This window comes from Varroa jacobsoni, unplaced genomic scaffold, assembly GCF_002532875.2.
Source record: "Varroa jacobsoni isolate VJ856 unplaced genomic scaffold, vjacob_1.0 scaffold_253, whole genome shotgun sequence".
NCBI classification, from domain to species: domain Eukaryota; kingdom Metazoa; phylum Arthropoda; class Arachnida; order Mesostigmata; family Varroidae; genus Varroa; species Varroa jacobsoni.
In genome coordinates this window covers 715,547-727,792 of record NW_019213155.1, presented here as the reverse complement: position 1 = coordinate 727,792, position 12,246 = coordinate 715,547, and the positions used below count along the sequence as shown (strand labels likewise).

Sequence of the window (12,246 nt, the reverse complement as noted above, 5' to 3'; positions counted from 1 at the left end):
GTCGGTTTTTACCAACTACTTCAAATAAAATATTTCACGGAACACGACGGCTGGAGTAAATAGATATGTACACAGAGAAATGCGCAGCGCGAACACTGTTCATATGAAAGGCAAGATATTTTGATCACCATATCACCTATGATTATTCTAGTCTAGTACATGTATACTCGGAACGTTTTCACTGGCCCTGCCTTTTGTAGAATGCGTAATAGAAATCGTCTCGTTCGAATGGCAGTTTTCGAAATGTTACGTTTAAACGTTACTGTTTTACTAGGGCATCTAGAATACCATCTTAATTTGTATCAGACACCTCCGTCACTAACAGTGGAATGGACGCCTCCTTGAACCAAGCTGCAACGTAATGTCAAAGTTAAAACCTAACGGCCTATCGACATTGAACAATATCGTAAGATTAGGATACGGTGGACAAGTGTATGGAGTGAAATTTGTACCGTCATGCGCCATTTGCCTATACGCATCTGCATGTGTCGAATCCCACAATATTTAATGTATTTCTTTGTTAATAGGATGTCACAAAATTCCAGTAACAACATGCCGTCGATTAAGACAGATGTTTTATCTGCGCTCTTCAAATGGGGTTTGAAATACATTAAGAATCATACCAAAACGAATATCCGCCTACCACGCAGTAGATATTGCTGTCGTTAGACGTTGTGTTTACAATTGTCAAGCTCAGCTTAGTTTCCGAAACTAGCAGACGCTAAAGCAAGATCGTGCACAGATGCAATCAGCGTATTTATAATAGGGAACGGCGATTCTAAAATCCACTTTTGCTTAACGTTGTTAATATGTTGAGAGCAACAGTGTCGCTCGTTTGCTACGAACGACCGACCGATCGACCGCACTTAAACAAATGATTTCGAAAACGAAATGAAACAATCGAATTGTAACCGTGAAAGCATCGGTTTGGAAATGGCTTGCCCAGAATATTAATTCTGAATTCAGAATAATAATAATTAATTAAGATTCAACTTCTCTCTACCTGCGTATGGAAAAATCACCGCTAAACGTGTAGCCAATAAGCATATAAGGCTAGCCATATAGCCAATAAGGATAAGCTGACTATCTAAAAATCAGTACCTCACGGTCTTAAAGAAGTATTTCGAAAAGAGGATCGGATAGGTGTTGTTCTTTTACAATAAATTGGAGATAGTGCGTTCTCAGGGAGGAAACTAACATAAGTGCGCGCTATACGCACATTAAAAACTTGCATCTAACCGATCGAAAATCTAAATGAAATGAGGTTGAGGCAGCTTAAAGTAGCATAGGGTGTTCTTCAATCACTACCATCGAAATAGTCGTACCAAGCTGTCAAATGGCAACAATGTGACCACAAGAGGAAAAATCACTTCAGTTTTTTACGCAGCTATTACGTAGACAAAACATCGAGTGCTGCGTGCTCGCAATGAATGAGCAATTTACCCAATAATTTTATCATAACATCGTACTACCAAATTAGTCTCAATTTCTGGAACAGTACGTAATAACCACCGAAATAATTTTTCGATAAAATCATTTCCTTCTTTAGTACGCTTTTTTTTTATACGTATAAGGGACTTGTGGACAAATGAAGTACAAGCCTAGAAAATATACAGTGGTGTCTGTACGGATGCTTTGGTATTAACCGCAACGGATTTATCAAGTCATAGGGTTACATCCACTGTGTAGGTTAACTAATATATACAGCGTTGCCACTTGTACGTGAACTAAAGCCATTTTAGTTTTCTGTGAATGAGCAACCCAATCACATTATGGTATTTAGCGTTCTAAGTTGACCCTATCCTATGATCTTGCGTTAGCTGACACAATTTAGGGAGATAGCAAGAAGGCACAGAAGCTAAATCAAATATTCAGTGCTTTAGCTGTAACGTCAATTCGCCGCAGTAGTCGCATATCCAACGCGGCGACCAACGCAACGGTATAGAGAGGCTCAGGAAAGGGAACGCGGACAAACAGGGGGATCTTACCCATGTCTACGGTTTGTAGCTTTTGCCTTCTCTCGAGGGATCTACAGACTCAAATGCTGTTATTTCACGGGTTCGTATTGTCTTGTTTAAGGAAAGGCGGCCGAGGCTACTCAACATCGTTCGGAAATACATCCCTTTGCTTTTCATTGCTTTAGTGGCTAACGTTACCAGCCAGCACTGAGCTGCTTCACTTCCGCTATGTCAATCTGCGCCCACCAGCGGTGCCACTATTTTCGCTTATAAACGATGTTGTCAAATAAACTATACCAGCAGCTTTTCTTGCCGAGCGCTTTCCAGTTTAACTTTGTTGAAGTACAGACTTGCAGATACGCTAGGCCTAAAGGCCTTTTCACTTTTATGCCGCAGAGGTAAAACAATAACCCTTAAAGTTTCAACCTGAAGCTTTCGCAAAACTAGAGAACCCTGATCTCAGAGAATCACTTTTATGACCTATGAATTCGACAAATTAATATTCGAAAAGATTGTAAATATACAAAAGTGCTGGATACTGATTAATCAAGTTTTCTTGTTCAATACCGTAATTTAGCTATTCACTTTAATAACGTAGAAATTGGTTTCATGGCAAAATTGAGGCGGCTATTTTTTTTATTGCAGGAGGTGCAGATTCATACATAAAAGTTTCGGCGATTCTTTTTAAGAGTAGTCTGTGTACGCTATCCAAGTTCTTTTTACTAGTCAAGCCTTTATTAGCAAGTTGTTGGGTCGAACTGAAAGCAGCAAGGCTGTTTTGCTCAGAGAATTTCATATCAAATAATTTATATTGCAGTATATTAGCACAAATGGCTCGGGTAGCTATTGAAGTTAGCCATAGATAGATTATATTCGATTGGTCCGCCATTGATCTATGCTTATTGATTTCATTTGATTTCTGTCAAAGGCGACGGGTCGGATTCGCACATTTTTATCGCATTAGCTATTCTTATAGATTACTTTCAATAGTATGAACCGTTTTTTGTTTAGGTAAAGGTAGGTTTGGTATTGAGTGCTATTCAAACACGCGGCTCATTACCGATAGGTGCAACCGCGGCTGGAGAAATTCTGTAGTTGCCATTATAGGTAGCATTTAGAATGGTCTATAAATTCGATAAAATATCTAAGGATCCCTTACTCATGACAGTTGTTGGATTGACATTAAAAGCTTAAAAGCCGCTAAAAGTCGGGTTGAATTGGGCACATGGTCACCCCTGAACGTTCTGACGGCTTGGCTGCCAAACCAAACACTTGCACGGTACAGAACGGCCAAAACAAAGATTAACCGAATTAGTTCGGACGGACAGTAAATATCGTCTTATATAAACCGCTTAAAATGGGTCAAGTAGTAAAAACAATAATTGCGGATCATTTTTCATGACCAGAAAACGGTTACGCCATGTTGACTTGCAATGACAAAATGGTACATTTCGGCCCGTCACAGCAGCGCAATTGCTATCGCTATCAGACAGGCGTAGCTCATTAAATCGCATCGAACCATTCATTATTTAATAAAAGCATCCATTTTAGTATCAGCGACGTCTTACACAGTATTGCTCCAAGTCAGGGCCGTAAAGCGTGGCATCAAATGGCGACAGCTCACTTACAAAACACTTGATGCTTTTGAATTCGTCATAAATCAATGGATTTATCAGTAATCTATTTTACGCTAAGGCATATTCTCTCCTGAGCGGAATTTTCCACCAATGGCCGACTTAGATATTCAGTTTTTGTCTATTATTTTGGAGAAAAAGTTTATTCACTTTCTTGAGACTCATCAACGGTTTGCGATAATGAATAGAAATAACAATTTGCCAAATACTGTCTGTTTTCATATGTCGTTTGTTAGACCATTGAAACCGTGTCTCTCACGTAACACCGCAACTATTTTTTTTCTACATGAGGATATGCGGATACGTTAGACTACGGTGTCCTGACCACAGAAGCATCCGTTTATCCCTAGATGTAAAATAATAGCTATGCAACGACGTTACGTACCGTGCCAAAAAGGGCCCCTATATTACTCTGTAATGCTGTACATTTGATTGGTATTTGCCGTCCGCCAGTGGCGTAGAAATTCAAATAACCGTAGAAGTAGTGCTACTAGTGAATGTATCACTTTACATATCAGTGCTCTATGATATGAGCCAAAAATCAGGTTGACGACCTGATGAAGATCGAGATGATCTATACGCCTATGAATCACCGAGGGTTTAGATGTCACGCGTTACGTATGCTGAAACCATCCCAACCAAGGCGGACCGTGCACTTGAGCATGCAGTTTAGCCTTGAAATAGTCTCTGAAATAGTCACTACTTTTCGACAGTTTTACAAATGTTATAACATCCCATATATCCCATATACGAATATCGTACACTAGCAGTAAATATATTACATGTATAACACACTAGAGAGAGTGTTAGCAGGAATCGTAAAGAAAACTAGTGCAAACGTTAAATCGTATAATGGTAGATGAATGTATTTAAGCAAATATCACAGGGTACGTTGGTGGTAACAACATGATGTGACATACGGCAGAAGTTTTGTGACGACATCCAGCATTTTACAGCCTATCTAAATTTACTGTTTGCTGGTAATTCAAAGCTAGCGTGCAGTTTATACCAAGAAAAGCCATATATCAGAAAAATACATGTTCTATACAGTTAGGTCTTTGTATTCTCGTGTTCAATAACCGATCATTGTTGTGGGATTGAACGCTAGAGGAAATAAAGCGGCTGTCAAGAACGCTAGCGAGCAGTGAGATCGGGTTTGCTCCAAATATTATGTGGGAGCAAGCTTACTTATGGCCAGCTTAAACAAGAGGTACTCCAGCAGTAAAAGCTGGCAGTCGCTACATTATGGCTTGGTTTGTATGCATATCGACTTTGTTTCCATGTTTTCCACGCCTTTTCATGCTATAACGTTGCATAACGATCTCACGCAAATTGGCAAAAACAGACGCGTATAATGAGCTCAATCGCTTCCTAGATTAGAAAAAAATAAATCGAAACAGAGTGTACCAAAGATGGTCGCCTTCGCTGCGTGAGTCCTGCTAGCGGTCTACAGTGCGACCACGTAACTGACTGGATTTTTGGTACGGCCAATCTCTCGTTGTCTTTCCGGTACTGATAACGTTTAGCATTAGGATTCGTGAACAGCAAGGTTCCACTATAGACAGACAAAAAAAAGTCCGTATTGTCATTACTCGATCTTCCCATTAGCGCTATAATCCTCAATTCTCTATAGTATATATATAGCGCAATTAAATACCAATGTTAATGGACAGCTCGCAGTGGCAATAGCAACAACAAATATTTTAATTCAGTTAAAATCATGATGCCCGCCATTTTTCTCGACAATTGTAGCACTAACTTTTTATGTTATGTGTAATATAAAAATAATCAACGATATGTACGACAATACATAGCTTGCTGCGTACAAATTGCGCGGTTGGAGCAAGCATGGGGTCGCCTTTTGAAGTAGCAGCAGAATTAGCGATATCCGCTGCCATGCCTGCTCTTCTCCAGCTCCCCCCGTTACTTCCAAAAATATTTTACCTGTTTAGCTAGCAGATTGATTTTTGTTTATACATATCGCCTCATGTCGAAGTGTGACGCTAATTGTACCGGCAAAAGTTCTTCCCTTTATCATCTATTGAAGCTGTCTGTCAGCTATGTTCGTCTATGTTCAGCTATGCTTCTATGTTCGTCCGCCAGCTTCATCACCCTCATACGGTAACAACCGGTGCTCTTCAATACAAAGAAAAATCAATCGGCTTTTTCACAAAAACAGTTTAACGAGCTCCTGTCGGATTCTTAGGCATTGTTATTATTTTTTCGCATTGGTGTCTGTCTGTGAGTGAGTCGTGTCGCTACTACTTCAACAATAACGCTATTGTGATCAAGATCAGCATGAAATTTGCGCCTCTTGAGTAGCAGCCGGCAGCAGACTTAATAGGGACTGTGACAGCGTAAAAGCACAGATTAGTGCAATGGCTGGCCGCTTACCGACGATGGCAATAGCAACAGCTGGCGAGTAGCAGCTGGAGCCATCGACGGCCACCGGCGAGAGCGACTTCGCTAGTGTGGGTGGGCAGCAGCAGCGGCGTTAACACCACTTCCAATGGACGCCAGACAAAGACATTTCGCGTGCCACTATGACGAAAACAAGCTTGAGTGACGACTTCTTGCACTTCAATAACCACAGTCATTAGGAATATTGGGATGAAAAAGAACAAAAAGTGGCGTAGTTAATATCTTGTGTAACGTAGAAAAGCTCAAACGGCATATATTACCTAACACGAAGGTAGCTATGTTTCTCGAGACAACACGTAGCGACGCGCCCGCTTTATGTTAAGCAAAATTAATGGTTTAAAGCATATTCTTTGCAAAAATAATAACAGCTGCTTTGGATGTGTTAGTGTCATTTTTTTTCTAGTGTCTAATATGTTAATGAACGGGTTGTTATCATGAAGAAAAAAGGAACCATATTATTCGTGATATAACATGTCGAAGCAATCGCAGGCGCACGTACGTCTTTCTAGGAGTCACTTGTCTGTCGCCCAATGTTGTAATAATGATATTATTTCCATGTCTGCGCCCCTATACCCGAATTCTTGAAAGAACAAAAATTTTTTTTACCTCTATAGGATAGGGAATTCGTTTTACTAGCCGTATTTACCAAAAACATTGGCAACGATAACATAGTGGTATCTCAGTCATGCAAATCAGTGCCTATCTACTTACAAAACTGTATTTAAGGTAATCAGTATAAAACGAGCCCAGTGAAGGCAACACCACCATTGTGTACAGCGTTAGCTGATGGGAAGCTGGTAAAGGCTGGGCGGGTGTGAGGAGTACTTTCGTAAGACCGACCCCCCGCACGCCTGTGCCAATCACACATATGCTTAGCCTTGACAGTGTCCAATTAAAAATGACATGGGTTTTAATTTATAGGCATTACTGCATGCCGTAAGATTACAATGGGATAGCCGTTTTAGGCTGACATTGTGCTTTACGCTGACCGAACAAGACGACCGTTGTACGCCGCAAAAAAATAGCAAGATGGGCATAATCAAAGTATTTCAATAAAATGACAAGCTCGACCACAAAAAAATAGCTGAATAACGATGACACTCGTCCGTTAAATTATAGTGGTTTCGCTATATTCCGAAATCAGCTCAGAAAGTTGAATAACAACTTGATAGTAAATAAGTGTATACGATGGGATCTACTTATAGGATTTCCCTAAAGTATAGTACTAAAAGAAGTGAGTAGAAGACACTCGGGTCTGGCTATCAGTCGTTACTGCAAAGATAAATTTCCGCCACTCTTCGCCACTTTTTTATTCAAAGCCAATACTAGGTATACTGTAGCCTGAAATGCGGCATGCGTTTCATACCATCAGGCCAGCTGGAATTGTTCTAAAAGGCCCGCGCTGATGTCCAGTGCACGTTATTACTGACTAAAAGAAAGGACTCATATAAAGTATAATCTACATTTTCAGAAAATAAGGAAATCGCAACAGATTTTTAGTAAATTAATGTGGTGATCCATATTTTCGCACTTAGGAAGTTCCTATGCGTATTGAATAATATTCTGGTTTATTTCTTTTTAGCATCATAAACTTTTTTAAAAAATGATTAACAAGCAGTGCATGAGATCATGTTTTTTATGCTGTCATTGCAAGTCTTTTTTTTCCAATAACCTATCGCATACATCCTATTTGCGTATTAAAAGTGAACTATATTAAACTTATCGAGCAGTATCGGAGCTATGAACGGCCCACGTCTACCTTATAGCAATACTTTTCGCGGGAGACAAGTTTGAAGAACTTCATTCGTAGAACGATTTCTCTATTATCTCATAAAGTAGCTAATGACCAAACGATTCAAAACAAGGGAAACGGTAACGGCCATAATGTCACCATACAATTCTATTTATATATACACATATAACTAATCAGTCTTATTTTGGTCTTTCTCGCCTTCCACCCAGTTATTGCGATCGCATTCGTTAACCATTCAATTCTTTATTCCCGATGGTTTTGTGTTGTCTCACAATTTCCTCTGCATCTGCCACCATTAGCTATAACGCTACCGTATATAGTAGGTATAGATTATCTCGAACATCGAGCGGAACGTAAAGCGAAAATGCGGTCAAACGCGGTCACATGCGGTCGCAATAAGCACTCAGCACCATCACGCTCGCATCACCATTGCAACCAGGCACCAGACATCTAATCAACCAATTATTAGCCAGCCTGCCTGCCAACCAGCTAGACAAATCAAACGACAAGCTTCCGCTGACAACACAACGGGTCACTGCAACAACCGCATCTGCCGCCGGCGCCGTCATAGCTACGAGTCGCGTGCGTTTTGCAGTGTCACATTATAACAACAACACTGAAAAAAATTTGCTACTATTACCAGCACCCATCACCGTCAAAACCATCGTACGGAACAGCAGCGCCAGCAGCTCGACAGCGGTCGACGTGTAACAAAGACAAAGGATAAGGCGGTTAAAATCCTATAGCGACATCTTGTTGTTGTTGTCATTATTCTAACTTCAAATGTTCAGTTGACAGGCCACTGTTACTGGTGACGCCAAAGTTGCTTCGCTGTTGTTACAACTCTTAGCAACGATGTCAGCAACGGCGTGGCCGCAAGCATCGGACAACAAGTCAGCCAATCGACAGTTAGCAGTCGCTAGGCAAGCGAGTAAGCACACGCATCCGCCTAATTTAACTTGAAACAAATACACACGGCCATACAATCGCATACAAGCGCAAAACGTACACAAGAAGGCCGACTGACAAACGGGCGAATGGACGGGCGGTCGCACGTGCAGAAAAAAACACGTGAAACTAAGGTGTCGTCGATTCCGATCGGCTCATTATAACAGTAGTCGCTGCGGTCCTGGCCGCGTAAAACCCGCCGCCTCACGTATGCAAAGCAAAATTGCATTTTTTCAACAGCTCCCTGTTGAGACCTACTACACTCATTAGTTTACTATAGAGATCATCTGTAGCAGTATTCTTAGTAATCACTGTAGTAATTTGCAGAAAGAATACAATGGCTATCAACAAATGAGCGAGCAGCAGCGGTACCCACGGCGATGTTTGGTAGACAATAACGGCAACGCAATCGAGACAGCATAAACAGCAGCGGTAGCAGCAGAAAAGCAAGACGCGGTGCTGCGCAGACCAACGGGCTCCCTTCTTTGGCTGTGTTTGCGATGCCCTGAAACAGTAATAGCAAAGGATAATAATTGTTAAGAGTAGTAGAAGTACTTGCTGTTGTTGTGTAACTGTATTTGTATATTACTTGCAGTTCCGCTAGTGCGAGTTGGTAGAAGAATTGATGGGAACAATAAACAAATGAGGTAAGACATAAAACGATATGCGCCGTTATGCCAATCAATTAACACTTCGATGTTTTTTGTGTTTTACGTCCGTTACTCAAATGTTAGGCATTGCCTCACACGGCTCTCTTCCAACAAGAAACGAAATGTGACTACACACGAAATCGAACCTAAACTGTTAGTCGTTGTTAACTTCATCATGCAAACACCCTACCACCTGCACTAACACGGGGACGATCAGTTGGTTTACGATCTTAGCATTGTTTGTTTCGTCGTCATCACCACCACCGGCACATTAGGCAGACGTCGGTACAGATTACCAGTTTACTTCCTGTGGACGTCGTCCCTCCCAAAGGGACTTCGGCTAGCTGTTTCAAACAGTGCTGCCCATAGCACTGAACACAAAATAATTTAAGCTCGATTTCTCGTACATCTCTTAATGCACAATCTTCGGTTGTCAAAAAAATATTGACCGTTTTAAACTAAAAGTAATTATTTTTATATGTAAAAAAAACTACTTAACTAAATATGCGTTATTTCGGTTGATGGTTTCTTTCCATTTTTCTGGTAATACAATAATCTTACCCCTCTGTAACTTCCTGAGCGAAAAATTGTGAGAAATTACTTTTGCATACCTTCCTTTGCAACTAAGTTGCTAAACAGCGGATGCACTAAAATTTTTCACCTAAGTTCTCTGAATTTTTGCCAAGTAGTTAAAGATGTGTGTGGTTTGGTTTTGTTATAATGGAACAGCCTTTTCAGTTCACTAGTTTCAATCCGTTTTTTCAACAGCTTGTGGGAATTTTGTTGGCTGTTATCAGTAGAAGTCCGAGTTCATTATTTACCAGGCGGCAGCTCATAATGCACGTTTCCTCTCTAAATCCCACTTAACACATAACATTACCTTCCTTAGCGTCAGTGTTGGCTTTGCCACAAATTATGGGCTACATTCTTCTTAATTTTTTTTTTGCTTTGCACATTATTGTCGTATGTGATCCATTTTTAAATACTCGTCGTTAACCACTTTAGAAATGGCTCGATTTTATTACTTCGCTGATGGAAATAGAATCTCGCTTGAATTCATACGGCATCCAAACATCGAGCTTTTTTTGCAGCCATCGTTCTTCAAATTGTTTAAAATTGTTTTAATGAATGTTAGTTCCTTGTTGGTTCCAGGACTGCTCACGCATCGCCTTTGCTCAACTTTCGCATCAATTTCATCAGCCTCCTCGGTAGTTGGTTTGCCACTATCAGGAGCACCCGTCACATCAAAATCTTCAGAACGAAAGCGACAGAACCATCTTCAGACTATTTCTTCCGATAACGCATCTTAACTATAAATAAGTTTTTTTTTTTGCTTTAGGCTAGACAGCATTTGTGCTCTTATCGTAATAAAATATACCGTAATAAAATATTGTGAATTTTTGCAGATATTCTTCACGTACCCTCAAGACGCCTTTAAGTCCGAATACAAGCATCCTTACGATGTTAGCACATCTGTTACAGCCAACTTTCAGCTTTCGAATGGCACCAATGCTGACCTGATGCGATTCATATTCAAATAAGTAACGTTAAAGCCATCTAGTTAAGAGACATTGTACATCTTCACATGGCTGGGCACCGTTAGGGGCAGAATCAGGAAGTGCTAAGGGCAGATAGAACAAGTACTAATCACAAAATGCCCGGTGCCCTCTGAGCTGAAAACTTAGTTATTCATCACGAGTTATATATGCATTTCATTTAGTCTGTCTCTTCAGTGCTCGACCAACATGTTTCATTCCACTGATCAAATTTATAAGATTATGGCCCCTATATATACATATATATATCAAGTCACTAAGTACAAGTTTTAATATGACGCTATTTCATAACGGTGCCGCATTTCGCGGCACCTCATTTTTCTATTCAAAATTCATTTGTAGTGTGTGAAATCACGGACCGTTCACCCGGATACCGTCGCTCAGAATTTTAGCAGTCTCACCTTGGAGCTACAACTGCAGAGACGACTCGCCTTATAAACCTTATGTTCGGTGAAAGATTAACTATTAGAAACACCGCAAGCCATTGGCTCAGAGGCTTCCGGAGGAAAAATTTTGAACTCAAACAGTCAGGTTTAAGTCAAATTAATAAAATAAAAAAAGAGAACAAATGAGTGTTGCATGATTTGGGCAAAGATCAAGGGTAGAAACGTAGAGACGCCAATTTTTTTTTCTCTCACGTTATTACCGGGATCCATTGTTACGTTTGTGACTTGTGTTGGAAAACTGAGCCTCTACCATAATCGCACGCTGTCACATCGTTGAATTGATGCAATCAAACTGGCCGGACATCATGTTAAAGCGAATATACAGCTACAACGATTTATAGTCTGTTTGATGGCGTAAAACAAATTTTATATACTACAGCTTCAAGAGTCCTGGTAAGCATTACTTCAAACGGTGGGCTGCCATCACGGGATGAAGTGTCTCTGCACTGAGATTCCAAGTTCTCTGTTTCTGTGTTTAACACCCAAAGCCGTCACTCACTATGCTGTCACGGGAGAGATCGGAGAAGCCACGATTAGTGAGCAGAGACAAACCGCTTTTATTACACGATAACGCTTAACCTCAGACAGTAAAAATCTCACCATCCTCACTAAATATTGCTCCCACAGGTTACCATTTTTCCAAAATCTCGACATGTTTTCAATAAGGAAATTATTCAGACCTTAACATAATGCTGAGGTTGTCTTTCGACGCCTTCTACACTGTCGCACGTCAGATTTATACTATTTAATAAAGAAAGATCATTAGTAGTAATAGTGAAATAGAAGACAGTTGGCGAAGAAATTCGATTTCACTGTGTTACGTGTCCTACTGAACAATCTTAAATATATATTATTATATATTACATATATATATATATAT

The 12,246-nt window shown here is 40.3% G+C and overlaps 2 long non-coding RNA genes across 13 annotated transcripts in view; one reads left to right on the top strand and one right to left on the bottom strand.

The window, feature by feature from the left end:
* The window catches only part of LOC111258659 (uncharacterized), a gene marked incomplete at its 5' end in the record, with an annotated part of 33,585 nt that extends 24,366 nt beyond the window's left edge, over positions 1–9,219 (bottom strand). Inside the window, 1 exon segment of the long non-coding RNA XR_015310247.1 lies at positions 9,091–9,219. This is a non-coding gene — a long non-coding RNA (uncharacterized LOC111258659).
* Positions 1–12,240, top strand: part of LOC147753746 (uncharacterized) — a 33,083-nt gene extending 20,843 nt beyond the window's left edge. For 3 of the 12 annotated variants that reach the window (XR_015310237.1, XR_015310239.1, XR_015310245.1), the window contains 2 exons: positions 10,517–10,572; positions 10,771–12,240. This is a non-coding gene — a long non-coding RNA (uncharacterized LOC147753746). Of the gene's footprint in view, positions 1–9,041; positions 9,129–9,309; positions 9,362–10,516 lie in introns of those variants that run through there. The other 9 variants (XR_015310243.1, XR_015310241.1, XR_015310240.1 and 6 more) reach the window with 5 other exon arrangements.
* The last annotated feature ends 6 nt before the right edge of the window (positions 12,241–12,246 follow it).